At 36.0% G+C, this 21,935-nt stretch overlaps 1 protein-coding gene across 8 annotated transcripts in view; it reads left to right on the top strand.

The window, feature by feature from the left end:
- The window catches only part of LOC150086018 (uncharacterized), a 576,308-nt gene that overhangs the window by 46,726 nt on the left and 507,647 nt on the right, over positions 1 to 21,935 (top strand). For all 8 annotated transcript variants that reach the window (XR_016546983.1, XR_016546988.1, XR_016546987.1 and 5 more), the window contains exons 2-3: positions 10,176 to 10,264; positions 16,732 to 16,996. The gene's annotated coding sequence lies outside the window, so the exon portion shown is untranslated. The remainder of the gene's footprint in view (positions 1 to 10,175; positions 10,265 to 16,731; positions 16,997 to 21,935) is intronic.

Raw genomic sequence — 21,935 nt, 5'->3', positions numbered from 1 at the left:
GGTGGCTAAGAGGAAGAACAGGTGCATGTATACTTGCGTGTACACCAATGCTAGGAGTTTAGTAAATAAATTTGATGAATTTGAGGTATTGCTCAAAACATCAAAGGGAGATATTGTTGGGATTTCAGAGACGTGGTGTCACACAGATATAAGGAATGCAGAACTGGAATTTGGGGAGTACAATGTCTACAGAAAGGATAGACAGGATAGGAAGGGAGGAGGGGTTATGCTATTAGTTAAGAAACACATAAAATCCAAGGAAGTGAAGCCAGTCGACATCGCTGGACAGTGCAGTGTCGAGTCAGTTTGGTGTGACATAAGCATTGGGAAATCAAAATTGAGAGTAGGAGTGTGCTATAGGGCTAATGACTCTGATGAGTATAATAAGAAACTGTATAGAGAAATAGTGGGCCAGTAAATCAGAGAGTCTTATAATGGGGGATTTTAATTTCCCAGATATTGACTGGAATTTGGGGGCAGGTCACTCACACACTAGCAAGGCTTTTGTGGATTTATTGGATGATTGTTTTCTACATCAGCATGTTCGGGAGGCAACTAGAGGGAGTAATACTCTCGATTTGATTATCAGTAGTGATTCTTCATGCATTAAGAATCTGCAGATAAATGAACCACTAGGTGGCAGTGATCACAGTGTTCTGAAGTGGGAGTTACTCAAAGAGGTAACTACCATTAGGGGTAAAGGGAAGGGGTATTGCTTTCGTAAAGGCGACTACGATGGACTGAGACAGTTTAAATTCTATACAGTGGGATCAACTGATGATGTTACCAACAGCAAATTCAAAATGGGAAGCATTCAAAGAACTTATCTTGGAAGCTACTAGGCTTTACATACCAACTAAGAAATATTGTTCAAGGTTTTTCAAATATTGTTTAGGCCTAAATGGATGTCAGATGAACTAATGAGGCATATGACAGGGAAGAAAAATGCATGGGATACATACAAATTATCACACGACACAGAAGCCTATGATAGATACAAGTTGATCTGTAACCAAGTTACAAAGGAGATTAGGCAGGTGAAGGCAGATTACGAGAGATCCTTGGCAAGGGATGCGAAGAAAAACAGCAAAGAGTGCTTTACTTATGTAAACTCTAGAAGGAAGGGGATGAATCAGATTGGTCCACTTGATATCGATGGATCAACTGTTGATGACCCTGCTCAGGTAGCTAACAAACTAAATGAATATTTTGCATCGACACTCACACATGAGGAGTTATTCAGCGAGGGGAATGCCAGAGGTGTATTCAACTCTAGCAGTAAGCTACAGAATCTTGTAATAACTGAGAGTAAAATGGAGGAGAAATTGTTGAAGATAAACACAAGAAAGGCACCTGGGGTGGATGGGATCTATCCAGTTATATTAAAGGAGGCAGCAAAGGAAGTAAGCAAACCCTTAGCCATAATTATGAGAGCTTCCTTGGACTCAGGGGAGGTATCCACAGACTGGAGATGTGCAAATGTGACCCCAATTTACAAAGTAGGATCAAAGGCCGACACAAGTAATTATAGACCTGTGAGCTTAACTTCTGTTCCCGGAAAATTAATGGAGGCACTGGTTAAAGAAGCACTGCAGGATCATCTAGACAAGACTTCAGTTATAGCTCGGATACAGCATGGTTTTGTTAAGGGGAAGTCTTGCCTGGCCAATTTGATTGGATACTATGATGCAGTCACAAAAGAACTGGATGCAGGGAATAACTTTGATATTATATACTTGGATCTTAGAAAGACTTTTGATACTGTTGCACATGGAAACTGCTGCACAAATTGGAGCAGTGTGGCATTGGAGGTAAATTGCTGCTATGGATAAAGGGGTGGTTGAGGGGGAGAAGACGGAGAGTGGTAATCAATGGACACTGCTCATCGTGGACTAATGTTATTAGTGGAGTCCCTTAGGGTTCAGTATTGGGTCCTTTATTGTTTTCTGTATTTATAAATGATATTGATGATGGTATATCAAGCTTAATATCCAAGTTTGCAGACGATACGAAGGTAGGCAGGGTTGTCAAGGACACTACTGACACTATGCTGCTGCAACAGGATCTGGAAAGGTTGAGCAGATGGGCTGAGAGGTGGCAAATGAAGTTTAACATTGACAAATGTAAAGTACTACATATGGGAAACAGCAACCCCCAGAGCAACGTATCAAATCTGTGGTGCTACACTGACAGTGGTAGAGAATGAAAGGGACCTGGGGCTGGTTGTGCAGGCAGATATGAAGTGCTCTGAGCAGTGCAGACGGGCTGCAAGAGTAGCTCATGGTGTATTGTCAATGATATATAGGAATTTTTCTAGCAGGGATAAGGAATTGATCATTCCCTTGTATAAGGCAATGGTCAGGCCACACCTAGATTACTGTATACAGGCCTGGAGGCCTCATTTCAAGAAGGATGTAGAGCTGCTGGAACGAGTGCAGAGAAGGGCAACAAGAATTGTGAATGGAACAAAGGGGTGCTCTTACGAAGAAAGGCTTAAGTTTTGCGAATTACAGTGTCTGGAGATTAGGCACCAGTGAGGTGATCTGATAGAGGTGTACAAAGCCTTGAATGGTTTGAGCATGCTCAATGCGGATGGGATTCTTCCTCTTGCTCAGAATAATCACCCGAGAGGGCATAAATTCAAATTGAGGAAAGACAGATGTAGGATAGATGTGCGGAAATTTGCCTTTAGCCAGCGGGTGCTTGGTAGGTGGAACAGACTTCCATCCCTTGTCGTGGAAGTTGATAGCCTAAATAAGTTTAAGGCTCAGCTGGACAGGTATTTCGAACGAACAGAGGGGTGAAGTGGAAGTGGTTATTTTTTAGTTATTTATTTTACTTTATTTTTTTTTTTTTGGCTGATGCTGCATGAGCTTGCTTTCTTCCATCAAATGCCTCTACTAATGCATAATGCTAATGCTATATGTTACTCATTGCTATAGATTTATTTGTAATACTATTCTTTGTCTGAGCAGGTAACACAGTGGTATTGCTACCATTGTTTTCCCCGCTCTGGGTGGAAAGGGCCCCCGAGTTCAAATCCCGTCGATGGGGCGAGGAACTTTAATGGGCTTTTTTCACTCTGTGGTTGAGTTAGTCGGTCTCAGGCATAGATAGGTCTTTCTCCCAGAAACTGGGGTTTTTCTTCCAGCAACAACAGGCAAATTGACCATAGAACACGTGCAATTTACAGACAAAAAAAACACATGGGTAGATGTAATCAATTACGGGAGACCCTAATAAATTTTTTTTTTTTTTTGGGAGCCCCTGTAAGAATGACGCCTTGGGCAACTGCCCTGTTAGCTCGTGCCTTAATCCGGCACTGATCAGGGAAAAAAGGTCTCTGACAATTACATAAGCCCCCAATGAAATGCTCCAATGAAATGCCCTAATACGTCTGTTGGTGTGTATGAACAGCTCATAAAATTAATCAGTGTAAAGAGCAGTACCGGAGAAAATGTACAATGTGCTGAAACAGGAGTTCGAAATACTGTGTTAGGATTAGACATAACTAATATCTGACAAAGGTTATGACAATGGAGCTAATATGAAAGGAAAAGTTTCAGGTGTTCAGGCAGGACTTTTACAGGAAAATTCAAGGCTATTTTTTACTCCATGTGCTTGTCACAGTTACAATCTAGTTCTAGGGGATATGGCCAAAACCTGCCCTGATGCAATGAACTTTTTTGGGACACTTCAACTTCTGTATGTGCTCTTTTCAGCATCAACAAACAAAGAAATGGTCATTTTCCAAAAATATGTGATTAAGGATCTTTGTGTAATGTCTCTCTGTGAAACAAGGTGTGAGTGTCGAATGCAGTATGAAGGCTTTAAGGAATCAAGTTGGTGATTTCGATGATGTGCTTTTGGAAATAGCATCAGAAGATGCTCAAGCAAGAAGTGAAGTTGAATCACTAGCTAAACAGATCAAGGAATAAAAGTTTCTTGTTTCATTATTATTTCTGCATGATTTTTTTGTTTCACGTAAATAAAGAACTGCAAAGTGATTCTACAGATCTTGATACAGCTCATTAAAAAGCCCCTCGTATTATCGACGGGATTCGAACCTGGACCTTTTCCACCCAGTGTGGGAGGACGGTGATGATACCACTGTGCTACCCATGCAGACTAGTTGGTGCAACAGAATTGGAAGTATCTCCAGAATTTTGCACAAGATTACAAAAAAGAAAGAGGCACTTCAATACCAGCCTCCTGTTGAACCTATAACAAATCCTAAGGAAGCTTACAAGGTAAACTGCTTTAATAAAATTGTGGACAAGGCATTGCAGTCTCTAGAGCCACGTTTCTAGCAGTTAATAAAACATAATAATCTTTTTGGTTTCTTGGGTAAATTTCTAAGAATTTCAAAGGAAGAGTTAAGAAAACATGCTGCAGATTTAGAAATCGCACTTTCAGATGCTAAAATCATTGAGGGCAATGAATTGGTCAAGTCTGTGAAGGTGACAGATATTGATGGCCATATGGAAGCACTGAAACCAATTCTTCCAGAATCGTGCTTCAAAAATCCTTTAAATATTTTAAAACTTCTTGCAACTAATGAAAGAGCCACTGGATTTCCGAATTTATTAATGTCGCTAAGAATATTTTTAATGATTCCAGTGACTGGTAGAGTCTTTGGAAAGAAGCTTTTCCCAATTAAAATTAACTATAACATATTAATTAAATAATAAATATTTAAATTATAAATTATACAAATTATTTGATTAAAACATATCTAAGGTTGACAACGCTTCAAAAGAGACTCACCAGCCTTGCTATTGTATTCATTGAAAGAGACGAAGCAAGGAATTTAAATTTTGAGAAAGTCTTCAAAGATTTTGCTGATAAATGGGCAAGAAAAATTTCCTTCTGGTTAGTTTTGGTTGTATTATCAACATTTCTGGTCAATTGTTAACAAATTGTAAGAATATAAAAATAATAAACAATTATTAATAGTTTAGGTTTTTCATTATTTCAAAATATTGAGGGATTAATATTGAATTTTTCAGAGGGCATGCTCCAATCGGGCCCCGCATTTGCTAAGGCCGGTACTGTGCATTACTCTGGAAACTTCATATCTGATGGCATGATTAACCCCAGATCTTTTTCATTTTCCATTATCCATACTATATAAGAAACAAGAAATAAATTAGAAAATCTCCTAGAACAAAAAAACAGTCTGGTACAAACAAAAATAATCCTCTCATACAATAGTCAATTAGCTAGACAACTCAGAAACATTTTCCGGCACTGACCCTCTTATAATAAAATCAGTACATATTTTAACAATTATAAAGACACTTTTAAGTACAATATTGCAGACATCAATAACATAGTATATTTAATTCGATGCCAACATGTAATGCATGTTACCTTGGCAACACTACAGTTAAATATGGTGCCTCAAACATATCTAACACCAGGGCCTATTATCACCAAGCCAGCTTACATACACAATAATTGTAAAAGAATAAGAGAAGTTTACCTCAGTATGATACGTAGAACACTTCCGTATGATACTCTTCAGAAATTAAAACAAATAAAACATTAATGCAAAATGATTACAGTAAAAAGATAAATTGAAACAATTAAAAAATCAATTGAACACAATTAAATAATTAAAAAAAGTTTAAATTAAATTTTAAAAAATGATTTTCCTTTCTGGAGCTGACAACGCTTTTCGACCGTATGTCGTGATCATAGAAATGAAAATTACTGAGTATGTGTGAGCATGAATTTTAAATGGAGATTATTAGTCTTCGTGCATGTGCATAAAAGACCATGAATCGGAGATTAGATGTGGTCAGTGAACGTTATATAGAATTCTCGTGTAATTTAATTTCGATGGTTTCTGCAATTAAGTCTTGTATAATTACATTGGACACTAAGTATTTTGGCCTCGTTGAATAAAAATCTGTTTATCATTAATGGCACGAAAGGCTAATTCTGATGCCGCTGAATGAGAATGACAAACTGAGGATGCATGTTGTTTAACACAAATTCAGAGGACGCTGCATAGATCTTTGATAAGATGAGTCACAATCACTGCAAGAAATGTTGTAAACCAAGTCATTTATTTGTGTTGCGAAAGAGGAAAGAACTGAGTGATTGTTCAGTATAATGTGTAATTACCATATTGATCTGGCCACAATCTTAAATTCAGTATCTTTAAAAAGTGTTAAACTGTTTGTGCCACTGTTCAACGTATGGGACAGAAATAGTATTTTATTGAGTAGGACACAAAAAACTTCACCAGCCAACAATAGTAGCATCAAAAAATACTTCATTTCTGTCCCATAAGTTGAACAGTGGCACAAACAGCTTAACAGATTCTTTAAAGATACCGAATTTAAGATTGTTCTAGACCAATACGAAAATTACATGCTATACTATATAATCGCTCAGTTCTTTCCTCTTTCACAACACAAATAAATGACCTATATACAATATTTCTTGCTGTGATTGTGACTCGTTTTACCAAGGATCTACGCGGTTTTTTCTGAATTTTCATGTTAAACAGCACGTCCTCAGTTTTGCTTCTTGTTTAGCGGCATCAGAATTAGCCTTTCATGTCTTTAATGAAAAACAGATTTTTATTCAACGAGGCCAAAATACTGTGTCCAGCATAATTATACAAGACATAATTATACAATTAATACCAGTATAATTATACAATTAAATTACATGAGAATTCTATTAAGGTTCACCGGCCATATCTAATCTACGATTTGTGGTCTTTTATGTGCATGCACAAAGACTAATACCTCTATTTAAGATTCATGCTCACACATACTAATTTTCATTCCTGTGATCACAACATACGGTCGAAAAGCGTTGTCAGCTTCATGTAGGAAAATCGTTTTTTAAAATTTACGTTAAACTTTTTTAAATTGTGTTCAATTGATTTTTAATTGTTTTCAATTTATTTTTTTACTGTAATCATTTTGCATTAATGTTTTATTCATTTTAATTTCTGGAGAGTATCATATAGTTCTACATATCATATTGAGGTAAACTTCTCATATTCTTTTACAAATATAGAAATCAATGTAGAACATATTGAGCATCATAGCTCTGGTTTATACTGTCAAATACACAATACCATGCAATTGAAGTCAGCCAATGCATCCAATCCACTTACATCAACCAAAAATTGATTCAGCAATAAAAATAATCAAATTACCTTCCACTATAAATTAATCACTTTTGAAGCACTTGTAATAGAATGGTTCAAATAAAACACACAGTTTTTAGTTCTCAATGGCAAATTCCCTACATAAGATTTTTGTCAGTACGGAATTCAAATAACATGAAATTTCCAGCGCACATGATCAAATTGCACCATGGGAACTAGAAACACATAAAAACTCTCCCCCTTTCCTTACCATTGTGAACCAGGCGATGATGATTCTAAAGTTCCCTGTTCTGACCCTTGGACTCTTGAAACCCATATGATGAGCATTGAGAACGGTGCTCTTTCCTCTATGCAGTTTAATTTTAACTGATTTTTAATATCCATGCCTTTTAATTATTTTATCCATTAATACATAAGCAGTTGGGAGGTAAGTTCTAGCATTTTAGGTTGCCGATCATTTTATTATTATACATGATAAGTATCATGAGTTTTTCAGAAGACCAAGTGGTGGTGCAAATAGCTTATTGCTGGGAGTCTATTTCTTTATACTTGATGATTTTCACTGTCAGAGAAAGAAATCAATGACGTATTATCAGGCACATTTAAGAAACAGTGTTCCTTCATGTTCTGCTGCAGAACATGAAGGAACACTTGCAGAACCCCATACACCCAAATAGTGTATTAGGAATCCATCAGCCACTATCTATTAATCTAAAGCATTTAACCTTCCAACTCATAAGTGTGATATGCTTGTCAGTTTGCTGTCTGATGGAGAACTGAAAGTATTCTTCAGTGAGAAATTGCTCCAGAATTTCTGGGTCCATGTTCAGTTTGACTATTCAGAATTTATCTTACAGAGCTACCAAATGCTTGCTGCCATTTCTGTTGATATACAGTTGCAAGTTTGGAGTTTCCAATTTAGTAGAAATCAAGAGTAGGAAAAAGAATCGACTGAATGCGGTACCCTATGTACAGTTTGAGATTCCATCATTGAGCCAGATATAGATATCCTAGTGCAAAGTTTCAAACAATATCACCATTCTCACTTATATGAAAGAATTATTATTATCAGCTTTAACATTAGTCATTATATTATATATGAACAAATAAGCATAATATGACATGTAATAAATAAAATAATTTAAGTTAAAAAATTGTGATTAATCATTGTTTAAAAAATATACTTTAAATTGGTATATAGAAAAAAAAAAGTGGTTTATGGCAACATTAACAAAATTTTTTTTGTATTTATAGAAAAAAGCAACCATATTTGCATGCGCTTTATGGGCAAGGGGAATTATTATGATAGATGATAGTGTGTGCTGAGCACCTATGGTCTGCCATTGCTGAAAGTTTGAGAAATGCTGTCTAGATAAACTGAGCAGATGGGCTGAAAAATGGCAATCAAGGTTTAACATTGATAAACTCTCTACTGCATTTGGGTAGCAGTAATCATAGAATAACGTACTGCTTGGGTGTACCAATCTAAAAGTAGTAGAGTATGAAAAAGGGATAAAGAAAGAAAAGACAAAAGGAGTAATTGTGCAGTATGACATGAAAATCTTTGAGTAGTGTAAATGAATCGTTAGATTCATTTACACTACTCAAAGATACACCATAGATAACTCTTAAGTAACTACGATGGTAGTGTTGGGGGCATCATTTGCTCTGTATCTCATATTGTGCTCTTCCTTCTTAAGAGTTATCTATGGTGTATCTACACAGATATTAGACTCTTACTCTTAACGTATTATGCCTTGTTGCATTTAATTATTTTAAATATTATCATATAAATCTTTTGGCAACTCTCATTGTGTGATTATCTTCACAACTGGGTTGTCATGTCTGCAATACTAGGGTACCTGCCCACCCACCAGGCGCCTCCGTAGCCAGGTGGGCAGGAGCAGCAGTGCGTAGCACACGCTTCTTGAATAGACCGGGGTTCGAGCCCGTGACCACCAAATACGGAGGATGCGGAAAGGTCAGGGAATGACCACCACATATCCCCGGAGCAATATGGCCTTAGTTGCTAATGCTCCTAAAATCCAAATAACAAACAAACAAACAGCCCACCCACCGATGATAGGCCAATAGCTTTAAAATGGTGCCGTCTGGATGGTGGTATTCACTGAAAATAAGTAACAATAGTCTTCTCTATTAGTGAAGCGTTACTTATTCGAGGTAGTGCAATACCATGGCAACTCGTTGTGAAGGAAGAGCACAATATGAGATACAGAGCAAATGATGCCCCCACACTTCCATCGTAGTTTCTTAAAGAGTTATCTATGGTGTATCTACACCGATATTATATAGATATGAAACTCTTACTGTTAACGTATTATGCCCTGTTGCATTTAGTTATTTTAAATATAAATATTTTGTAACTGATATTATACAGACTAAATGAACATTCACTAGAGAAATGCATGTAGCAGGCATAACTAATTGTAACTTAAGGATTAACTAACCACTTACAATCTAAAATTGTTAGCTTATTGAAAAATGAATTTACTGCCCATTTTATAAAGGCATAAATTTCCATTTGTTTATGGAAAGTAGGGAAGCATTCTTTAGGTCACTGCACTTTAATGGTGCTCCTGTAGTAATTTAACAAATTTTTTTGGTTATGAGGTGGAGGTTTGTTCTTTGCTGCTGCTTATTGCTGAAAAATCTTACTGGGTCGAGATCTGCACTTAGAGTATATTGTAGCATTCGGAATGGCAGAAAGTGCATCCTTTGAAAGTGACATGATTTTTTTTGGAGATTTACTTGTTCAAAATTTTTTAAAGAGAATGAATGGTATGCTGTTCAGCCTAGTTTAAATTGTGATTCTTAAGGATTGTTAGTATTATAGTTTTTATTGATGCTATTAATATTTTTGGAAATAATAAATTTTTTAAATTAAAAAATAATTTTTATTAATATTAATTTTTAATATTAATAATTTTTTATTAATATTAAAATTTTTAATACTAATTTATTAATTAATATTAAATTTTTAATTAATTCCATATTAATTTTTTATTTGATATTTCTGCAGGCTGTTTGTCACAGAACATGGCTGTGTAAATGTGGATAAGAGCAAAACAAATATAGTAAACTGCTTGCTATTTAATATGAATTATTAAGGTATGTATATTTTTTGTGTGTAAAATGTTTGTTATTGGAAATGAGTTAGCTAATTTGTTAAACATTATGATATTAATATTATTGACAGATTTTTAGGCACATGGTTTACTTGAGAAAGGGTAGCTATAAATGCTCAGATATTTTTAACTTTTTATGTTTTAGATTTAGCATTTTAATATATATTTTTGATACCAGCTTTGATCAGATAAAACTACCTGAAGCCCACTTTTACAGCTGTTTTATCCAAACAGCACTGCATTTTGCCATAGAACTGTTTTGTAGTATTTGTAGTTCACTGTTTGACTATGCAGGTCAAATTAATAATGATACTCTGTGAGGCAAAGAAATATGATAAGCATAATCTTCACATGTAATGGAGATTGTTTTGCTTTTTTTGGGCCTTAGAGAAGATGGTGTCTTACATTAAGAGGATGGGATCATAGCCATACACACATGATTCTTCGTCAGTAATGATGGAAGAAATAAGAGTGTGGGTCAGCAGTATTGTGTTGGCAAAGATCAAAGCATGCAAGAGCTTGCTGCCCTCTGTGGTCATCATTGAGGATGCAAGGCACAAACTTAGCTGAAACATATTGCATTCACAAATAGTGTGTTAAAGTTTCTTGACGTATATGCCATAAAAAATACTGATTTCAATAGCAACTTTGCATATAGTTAAATCAGCCCACAAACACAAGTGATTGAATTATTGGTTTTTGAAGTTAAAGGGAGGTCAGAGTAAGGATCATCTTCAATCAGCAGAGAGTTCTTTAAACTTTGAAAATCAAGAAAAGTTTTTGAATGACATAGCTTTGACTCTGAAAGCTGATTTTAATATTTTGTGGGTTTTTGTTGTACTTTTTCATAATCTGAAACAAAATTTACAGAATTCACTGCTTGTTAAAATCACTCATTTTAAAATGTGATTAAACACATAAAACGTCTTCTATTTAATGTGTGCTAATACAGCGTGATTGTAGATAAACGATTTAATGTGATACCATGTCTCAGTGAGTCACTGAAGTTAAGGCCACCAAGGTTTTTCTGGCTAGGCACTAGCCACTGGGTTGTAGACCACCCATCTCAGCAACTCCCCTTTAAAGAAACTGTTACTTGGTATGGTTTTGTATTTTTTTAAAAATTTTATTGTTTTTGCAATTACTGCACGAGAGAGCTATCCAGTAATGTGATTTTAAATTTTAATATTACTCATGTTGCTAATTGTATCATGAGTGAATGTTGCCTTCCATGTTTGAGTAATAATAGATTTGTTATTATTCAAGAACTAAAAATAAACCTTTCAAACAAATTGGAAACTTGAAGTGAATATTAGTATCTAACACACACACACACACACACACACACACACACACACACACACACACTCCTCGCCTTACATACTTAATCGGTTTTTTTCATGTACGGAAGTCCAACTTCAGTCTTGTAGATACAAAATAAATGTACAGTACAGTACAATGCACCAAGATTATAACTCCCAACAAACTTCATCACGTACAGCATTTTACGATTTGTAACCGATTTAAATGAGGCTGAAAAAACATACAATGAATAATAATGTATAGTACAGTATTTATTCAAAACTAATTTAATCTAAATAAAATACGTAATTTAATTTAATCTATGATAAAATCACTTTACGATGGACTCTCCAAAATAAAATGCCATTCACTATATGGTATGTAGGAAGTGCCGGTCATTGTGATCACATTTACGAACTGAATTTTAATTGTATTAAATGGCTATTCTAATAAGCGAAAATAAGAAAAATATTATCCACATGCTATAAAAGTAAAGATATAATGCACAAATTTACCAATTAACTAAATTAAATGATGCGTGAAAATCGGAAGAATATTTCCCACAAGTTAGCAAAATAAAAATAAAAATACGCTTATGTTGTTGTTTCTTATTTGGTTTTTAGGAGCATTAGCAACTAAGGCCATATTGCTCCGGGATATGCAGTGGTCATTCCCTGACCTTCATATTGCTCCGGGATATGCAGTGGTCATTCCCTGACCTTTCCGCATCCTCCGTATTTGGTGGTCACGGGCTCGAACTCTGGTCTAATCAAGAAGTGTGCTATGCACTGCTGCTCCTGCTCACCTGGCTACGGAGGTGCCCTATGCTTATGTACATACCTTAATTAATAGTGCAACTAATTGATATTTCTGTTCACTGACTTTTTTTTTTTTTTTTTTTTAGTAAACTTTTAAAACAGTAACAAAATAGTTCACTGTTTGACTATGCAGGTCAAATTAATAATGATACTCTGTGAGGCAAAGAAATATGATAAGCATAATCTTCACATGTAATGGAGATTGTTTTGCTTTTTTTGGGCCTTAGAGAAGATGGTGTCTTATATTAAGAGGATGGGATCATAGCCATACACCCATGATTCTTCACCAGTAATGATGGAAGAAATAAGAGTGTGGGTCAGCAGTAGTGTGTTGGCAAAGATCCTAGCATGCAAGAGCTTGCTGCCCTCTGCGAGCAATCAATAACAAAGAACGCACAAATTGAAACTAACACGATATGTGTAAGTGAGATACGGAGTAATAACTTTACGAAGCTCAAAAAATAGGGATGAAGAGAATATTCTGAAATTTAATTTATTTATTTTTTATATGATTCAAGATTTCAGTGCAGGGGAACTCATTTCACCATAACATAAAATTCCGCAGAATTTCAACTATCGGTATCATTGCAAATGCAATAAGAACAAGTTTACTACCCATTTATAATTACATTGCACTAACAGAAAAGTATAAACCAGAAACTGCTGATCGTTTTCATTGTTTTATGGTAGTGACCTCCAGAAAGCTGCTTTAGAAAAATATCACAAAGGTGTTCAAAATTGATTCTCATAACCAAACATAGCAACAGCTTTGTACGTATCTGCGAGTTGTGCGCAAGTCGTTTGTACGTAAGTAGAGAAATGCCTGTGTGTGTATATATATATATATATATATATATATATATTTATTTTATTTTTAAAAAAAATTTTTAAAACTATTTATATCCATAATAAGCATAAATACAGCCATACCCTGACTTGGATGCTTCACATTTATGACACTTTTCAATTGCCACCATACCCCGACTTGAGACACTTGCTTCACAGTTCCGACATCTTAGCGACATGACGTTACTGCTTGCATCGGCCTTCCACCCGGCATCTCTGTTGTCAGTTTGTTTACGGACAGATTTTTCTTTGCATCTTGTTTATGCATCTCTGTGCTTAAATGAATATTATAACTTTTATTTTACCATGTTGGTGTGATTAAATTATGAAATAACTTAATATACAGTACATTATAATGGCAGATAAAAGTGGTAAGAAAAGTTGTAAGGCTATTACTTTAGATAAAAAGGTCCAAATTATTATTAAACTTAGTGATGGTGTATCAAACACTGAGGCCAAAGGCTAGACTTGGCTTGCACTACAGTTATCACTGTGATTAAAAAAAAAAAAAAAAAATTCTTGATGAAGTGAAAAATGCTGCACCAGTGCATACTCCTTTAATTTGGAAGAGAGCCGAATTGCAGACATGGAGAGACTTTTATGATATGGATTGATGATCAGACTAGTTGCCATGTGCCTTTAAGCTGGAGTATTATTCAAAATAAAGCACAAAGCCTCTTTGATGAAATGAAGGCTAAGAAAGGTGAGGCAGCTAAGGATGCTGAATTTGGAGCAAGTAGAGGGTGGTTTGATAGGTTTAAGAGACGTTCTAACCTACATAATTTCAAAGTGCAAGTGAGGCAGCAGCTGCTGATACTTTTGCTGCAGAAAGCTGGCCACATGATCCTGCCAAAATTGACGATGGTGCTACTCAAAGGATCAGATTTTTAATGTGGATGAGACTGCTGTTTTGGAAAAATATGCCATCTAGAACATTCATTGCAAAGGAGGAGTAAACCATGCTAGGCTTTAAGCCAGCAAAAGATGGGCATATCCTTTTGTTAGTGCAAATGCATCAGGTAGCTGTAAGCTAAAGCCTGTGCTCGTTTAACACTCAGCCAACCCTAGAGCTCTGAAAAACTATGCTAAGACTAGTCTTCCAGTTCTTTGGAAGTCTTTGAAGGCATGGGTTATTGCGTCTCTTTTTGAAGAACAGTTTTGCACCTACTTCATACCAACAGTTAAAGGCTACCGTAAAGACATTAACATCCCATTTAAAATTATTCTCCTTCTAGACTATGCAACTGGACACCCTCGAATGTTAGATGATTTGAACCCTAACATTTGAGTGATATTCTTACCACCAAATACGACCTCACTTCTCCGGCCCATGGATCAGTGTGTCATTACTGCTTTCAAACTTTATTATTTAAGAGGAACGTTCACCAAGTGCATTACAGAAATTGACACAGAAGAAGGAAGTGGGCAAGAAGTTGTCAAGAAATTTTGGAAAGGCTTCAACATCTTGGATGGAATAAAGACTATACGAGATTCTTGGAATGATGTGAAGATAACAACACTGCTAGGGGCCTGCGAAAAGTTATGCCCATAGTTGCTTGATAACATCGAAGGATTTGAAAATCCTATTCCGGAGGTAACTAATAACATTGTACAGATGGAAAGGCAATTAGAACTGGAAGTTGAGCCAGAAGATGTAGCTGAACTTCTGGAGTCACATTCTGAGTCGCTAAGCAATGAAGATCTCCTTGCACTTCATGAGAATAGGGAAGATGAAGAGATATCTGAAGACATGTCAAGCTCTGAGTCTGAAGGGCTAACCACAAAAATTCTATCAGAAGCTATCTGACATTTTGAAATTGGCATGGCTCTTTTAGTGAAGCATGATAAGGCCTTTGATAGAAGTTCAAAATTCAATGCTGACCTTGTAAGGGATTATGCCTGTTACACCAAAATCTAGGAAAAGAAAAGCAGTCTAGCATGCAAACCTCTTTAGATAGGTACTTCAAAGAAATACTAGCACCCACTAAAAGTCCTATTTGACCATCAACATCCACCGAAAGTCCAGTCAGACCATCAACCCAAAGTCTTACTCCTTCTAGACCTATTACTGCTTCAAGAAGTCCATCGAAATCTCCTGCAAGAAAAGGTGTAGCCCTTGATGATTCTACTTATGAAGATATACCCTCCCCTTCAGACTTCCTCCAATAAATTTTTGTTTCTCTATTTTACCTCTGCCAGTCCTAGTAAGAAAAAGCAGACTCTATTAAAGGTAAGTCAAGTGTACTGTTCATTATTTACATTACTATACTACTATATTTTACCTGTCTGTACTGAGTACTGTACCTAGGCCTACTATCCAGTGATTAGTATGCTTACCCTATTTCTCAAAATAAGGCCTGCAGTGTTTATTTTAGTTTTAAATGTGTTATTTACGTTTAAATAACACATTTAAACGTAATGTGTTAAATGTGTTATTAACACATTTAACACATTATGCCTGTAATGTGTTAAATTACAGGCGTAATGTAACACATTACATTATGTGTTATGCACCCATAACACATGGGCTATGGGTGCATAACATGTGTTATGCACATGTTATATGTCCATATAACATATAACATGTTATATGTACATAACATGTGCCTGTTATATGTGCCTGTATATGATGCCTGTTATGCCTGTATATGATGATTTCAATGCGTACATGCATAGTTAAATGAAAAAATAGGCATTGCTTTGAGTTACGACATGGTCTGGAACCTAACATGTTGTAAGTGCCGGGTTTGCCGGTATATGCAGATTTTTGAAATTTTGTGCATTTGCAAGTTTTTTAAACTGGAAAACGGAAGTGACTAACACTTTCATCTTTATATCTTATGCCTATAACTTTTTTTTGGTGTAAATATTTAAAAACATATTTTTAAAAATATTTAATTTTTTTTATTAAAAACAAAAACATTATATACAATATATCGCAGTCCATTAAGAAAAGATGAAATATTAGTATACTCCAAGCAGAATTTAAAACACCCAAAAACTTTTTCCAGAAATTAAAAAAAAAAGTTGTCACTTGTCAGGTTTTCTGCCACTGGCTTTTTTATGACACTGGGTACTATTACTGCAGGCTTAAAGTTAGTATTCCTTAACCTATATGTGCTCAGAAAATAAATAAAAGTTCCTTCTTGTGATCATAGAACTCATGATAAAAAAAAATTTCTCCTACCTCACACTTTCTTAGTACTGTACTTTTCTTTACTTCAGTGAATTATGTGTAATGTGTGTGTGTGTGTGTGTGTGAATATGTAACTTTATTTATATTTACCAGGATGACATTATATGATAGTGATCCTCAATTCCAAAATGGTAACTGCCAAAATAATTTTGGCAGTTACCATTTTGGAACTGACATTATTTTTCATCACCTTTGTAGATTTAAAACTTTAACAGTCTTTGAAATTCATCACTAAAAACATTCAGCATACCTCCAGCTTTTTACTTTAATTATCTTTCTCTCTCTTAGCTTTCCATCTCCTGATTTACGTGAATCAGTACAACAGTTGTTGCTCTTGTAATTACATCCATCATCCATTTCACATCCTGGAACAACTGAAGTTTCTTAATTACTACTGGCTGCAATTTTCAGTCACAACAGGTTATGTTGCCCTCTATCGGTGAATGTTGCCAAGCTATTTTTTTCTGTGCGTTACACATCAGACTAATGTGAAATAATTGCAAAAGGCCTATAGAATACATTTGTCGAAACATTAGGAAAATAAAAAAATTGGGTAAGTACAACTTTATTTTTGTATAATCTAAATTATTTTGCCATTTTCAGGGCTGCGAAGTACCAATGCTTTAAGCAAAACTACCATAAATTACCCGGAGATAAATATTGCTGGTAAGCAATATTTATCTCTTTGTAATTTATGGTACTGTTATGTTTAAAGTATAAATAAATTAAAAACCAAAATGTTAAACAAAGCATAGTATCAGGAAAAGTATATAACAGCTTCCAACATAAAATATCTTTAACAAGTAGTAGTGCAACATAAAATATCTTTAACAACCATGTAGTAATGTAATATCAACAGTTTATTACTGTGTTTAGTCTACAGGCTCTACAAACTTCAGTCTATTATCCTTTGAGTCCAATGAAAATTTGGCCAAAATTTTTTTAATAAAAATATGAGTATTAGAAAAAATTGCCAGCAGATCTATTAACAGTGGATCAACTGTAAACAATCAGATATTTTCTTACAAATTAATATAAATAGGAATATACAAAAATTATATCAGTAAATCAAAGTTTTAAATACTTAAGCAGTTATTTAAATTTGTGATGTCAGATTATTACATTTCAAATGATGATTTATTCATTGTTATATGAGGTCTGGCAATTAAATAATGAGACATCATAAAAGTGCTTTATTGAAAAAATTATTAATTACACAATTCAAAGCAATTTCCTTTAGCAGTTGTACAATACTTTGTGCTTTCTTATTGTGTATAAAATCATCTATGGAAACCATTGTTTATGTGGGTTTTTTGAGAAACTGCCATTTTTTTTTTTTTTTTTTTTTTTTTTTGATATCCTCAGTCAATTGGAAATGGGTAGCTGAGTGATTTTTTTTTAAAATTTTAGAAATAGAACTTGTGCAGAGCAAGATCAAGTGAGTACAGAACATAGTTAAATATAGGAACTTCTTTTTTGGGCAGAAATACCAAACCAATATGGCTTAGTAGTTTCTTTCCAAGTTGTACAGGCACATTGTCTTAATGCAGAGTATAGTCTTTCTCCCACAATTTTCCAGTCTTTTGTTTTCAAATTCTTACTTTCATATTTGTCAGCAGCTGAAGTTAATGTTGTTGATTCCCTGTTTGATCAGGTGGTACATATCCAGCAACGATCACTCCTTTAATATTGAAGAAAACAATGAGCCTTAGCTTGATCTTCAGTTTTAACAATTGTGCTCCCTTTGTCCTTTAAGAGTGACTTATTTTTCATTGCATTACTTACATTTGGTTTCAGGTCATTGGAAAAGCCAAGTTTCATCACAGCTGAAAACATTACTTGGAAAATTTGCAGCTGCTTTGATTTTTATCTAAAATGTCAGTACACATTTGTCTCCTGGTTGATTTTTTGATCTTTATTCAAATTTTTTGGTATCATTTTGGTGCAGACTTTTATGTTCAAATCACCTGTTAAAATTTGCCTTATTTCCTAACCTAGATTTAACACCTTTGATATCATTTTGATGCTCAAATGACAATCATTTCATCAAGAGTCCTCACATTTTCCATATTCTCCAGAATTTATATTATTTTACTAATTTCTGTTTTTTTTTTTTACTAATTATTACTGGTGGCCAGGTAATTTCTTTTACTTCTCTTTCTGGTGAAAACTTTTTTGTACAATTCAAAAATGTTACTTAATAAGGTGCCTTACTTATACATCTTGCATATGAGCTGTTATTTCAGTTACTGCTTTCTTCAATTTTGTTAAAATTTGATGTTTATACTTTACTCATTTTCTGCATCTAACATCATCAGTGCTCATATATAACTTCGATAAAGAATGACTTTCCAGTTAGTCAACATATTGACACAAGCCTTGACACACAACTACATTAAGGTTCAAGTTACCTACCATTCCTGCAGTTACTAGGAATAGGAACTATTTTTAGAAATGTGCATGCAGTATAATTTTAATGGCTTCACCTTGTAATTTATAACAAGGGCATTACTTGGAAAATTATCTTAAAATTAATAATTAATAACACTCATCATCCATGCATATGCGATCGACAATGTGGATAACATATGCATGGATGATGATTTTAGTATACACCGAAAGGACAGAATTCATGGAATACCTGATTCTTGGGCAATGCGACACTGTCACCCCTCTCGCTAGTTTACGACCCCACCACTTGGCAGGTTATAGGTACATTGCATCACTGCATTCACGTAGACTGTAATTTGATGTCAGTATGGATAAACATCGTGAGTTAACTGACTTTGAAAGAGGGATGATAGTGGGTGCCCAACGCATGGGTCACTCTGTTGTGGAAGTGGTACAGAAATTGCACTATCCCTGTTTGACAGTATCAAGAGTGTATTGGGAATACGCCATTTCTGAAATAACATCTCATCGTGGACAGCACTGTGGGCGGAGAAAGGTAGTGCATTAATGTGGCCGTTGATATCTGTCTGACATCGTTTCAGCCATCCGGAGAGTGACAGTGGCACAAATCACCGCAGACTTCAACAGGGGAGGTGCCAGAAATGTCTCCACCAAGACCATCAATAGGTTATCAGAGCCACTGATCCACCAGAGTCCCATTGCTAATTCCATGACACAGGACTTTACGCCTCAACTGGGTGAAAGAACATTGGCACCGGACCTTGGATGATTAGAGACAGGTCTCTTGGTCCGATGAGTCCCATTTCCAGTTATTTCGAACGGACAGGAGGATGCTTATCTGGCGGAAACCGTATGAAGCTATGCACCCATCATGTCAATAAGGAACTGTTCAGGCAGGTGGACAGTTGGAGATGGTCTGGGGCGTGTTCAACAGGCACATGTTGGGACCTCTGGTACATCTAGCCGCATCGCTGAATGGTCCAGGTTATGTGTCCATCCTTGCAGACAGTGTGTCTCTTCATGGTCACTGTGCACCCACTGGGCAATGTACTCATCCAGCAGGACAGTGCGACTCCCTACAGAGCCATGGTGACTAGAACATGGTTCGAAGACCATTCTGCATATTTTACCACCATGGAATGGCCTACCTGTTCACCGGACATGAACTCTGTGAAGCATCTTTGGGATGCTGTGGAAAGGTCTATTCAAGCTTTGGATCCTTCCCCCAGGAATGCGATGGAATTGTGGACAGCAGTGCTGCAAGCATGGATGGAAATACCTGTGGAACGCTTTTGTGAATACGAAATGATGGATAGGCTTAATGATGGATAGGCCCATCTTTCCGGGCAAAAGGTGGGGCTATCCATCAAGTAGGTATCCCATGATTTCTGTCCACTTAGTGTATATGACGTATGGTTCCCAGCAAGTGTCAGGCATGTTTCATGCCTGTGATGCATTAAAAGAAATCAAGGTATTGATAACTTGCTGTTCAATCATTTGCCATTCTTGTGTAAATGTGCTGCTATTAGCAATAATGCTTTTGTGTAATTAAGTTTCAGTGGACATTCTAGATGAGCTGCATTATATCTTTCCAGTGTGTCCCTGATGTGCTTCCTGGATTTAATTTGGGAGAGCAAGCAGGCTGGTCCACAAGGACGATACCATCATCGTTATGGTCTGTTGATGATCCTGCACAGATAGCTAGCAAACTGAATGAGTATTTTGCATACATTCACACATGAGGAGTTATTAAGGGAGGAAAGTGCAAGAAGTTTATCAAACTGTAACAGGGTGCTTAATGATTTCGTAATAACTGAGAACAAAGTGGAGGAGAAATTGTTGAAGTTAAACATAAGAAAGGCTCTTGGGGTGGATGGGATCTATCCAGTTATATTAAAGTAGACGGGAAAGGAACTAAGAAAATTCTTAGCCATAATAATGAAAGCATCCTTGGACTCAGGGGAAGTCCCTATGGACTGGAGATGTGCAAATGTATCCCCAGTTCACAAAGGGGGGATTGAAGGGTGACCTGAGTAATTACAGAACGGTTAAACTTCCGTTCCGGGTAAAATAATGGAGTTCTGGTTAAAGATGCATTGCAGGATCATCCAGACAAGACTTCAGCAATAATTCAGACACAGCAGGGTTTTGTTAAGGGAAAGTCTTGTCTGACAAATTTGATTGTATACTATGATGTGTCACAAAGGAAATGGATGCAAAAAATAATTTCGATGTCATATACTTCGATTTCAGAAATCTTTTGCCACTGTTGTGCATGGCAGACTATTGTACAAATTGGAGCAGAATGGTATTAAGGGTAAGTTGCTACAATGGATAAAAGGGTGGTTGAGCGGGAGAAGACAGAGTGGTAATCAATGGATGCTGCTCTTCACGGACTAATGTTATTAGTGGAGTCTCGCAGGATTTGGTGTTGGGCCCACTGTTGTTTTGTATATTTTTCAATGATATTGATGAAGGTATATCAGGCTTAGTGTCAAAGTTTGCAGATGATACAAAGGTTGGCAGGGTTGGTAATGGCAGTGTGCTACTGCAGCAGAATCTAGAAAATTTGGGTAGACGGGCTGAGAAGTGGCAACTGAAGTTTAACATTGAAATACGCAAAGTACTGCATATGAGTAGCAATAACCCGAGAGAAACTTATCAACTGTGTGGTAGTACACTCAGTGAAGTGGAAAGTGAAAGACCTGGAGGTAATTGTGCAGTCGGATAAGAAGTTTGCTGAGCAGTGCAGAGTGCTGCCAGGGAAGCTCATGGATTCTTGTCAATGATAAATAGGAATTTTGCTACCAGGATTAGGGAGGTGATTACCTTTTGTATAAGGCAATGGTCAGGCCACACCTTGAGTACTGTATACAGGTCTGGAGGCCTTATTTTAGGAAGGATGTAGAGTTGCTAGAACAAGTACAAAGAAGGGCAACAAGATTGGTGAGGGGGAACAAAGGGGTACTCTTACCAAGAAAGTCTTAAGTTCTGCAAATTGCAGCGCCTGAGAGTAATTACGTGTGAGGTGATTTGATTGAGGTTTATAAGGCCTTGAATGGGTTAAGCACGCTGAATTA

Source organism: Mastigoproctus giganteus, chromosome 5 (assembly GCF_048544385.1).
Source record: "Mastigoproctus giganteus isolate SK-2022 chromosome 5, ASM4854438v1, whole genome shotgun sequence".
Taxonomy (NCBI): domain Eukaryota; kingdom Metazoa; phylum Arthropoda; class Arachnida; order Uropygi; family Thelyphonidae; genus Mastigoproctus; species Mastigoproctus giganteus.
This window is presented reverse-complemented; position numbering and strand designations above follow the sequence as displayed.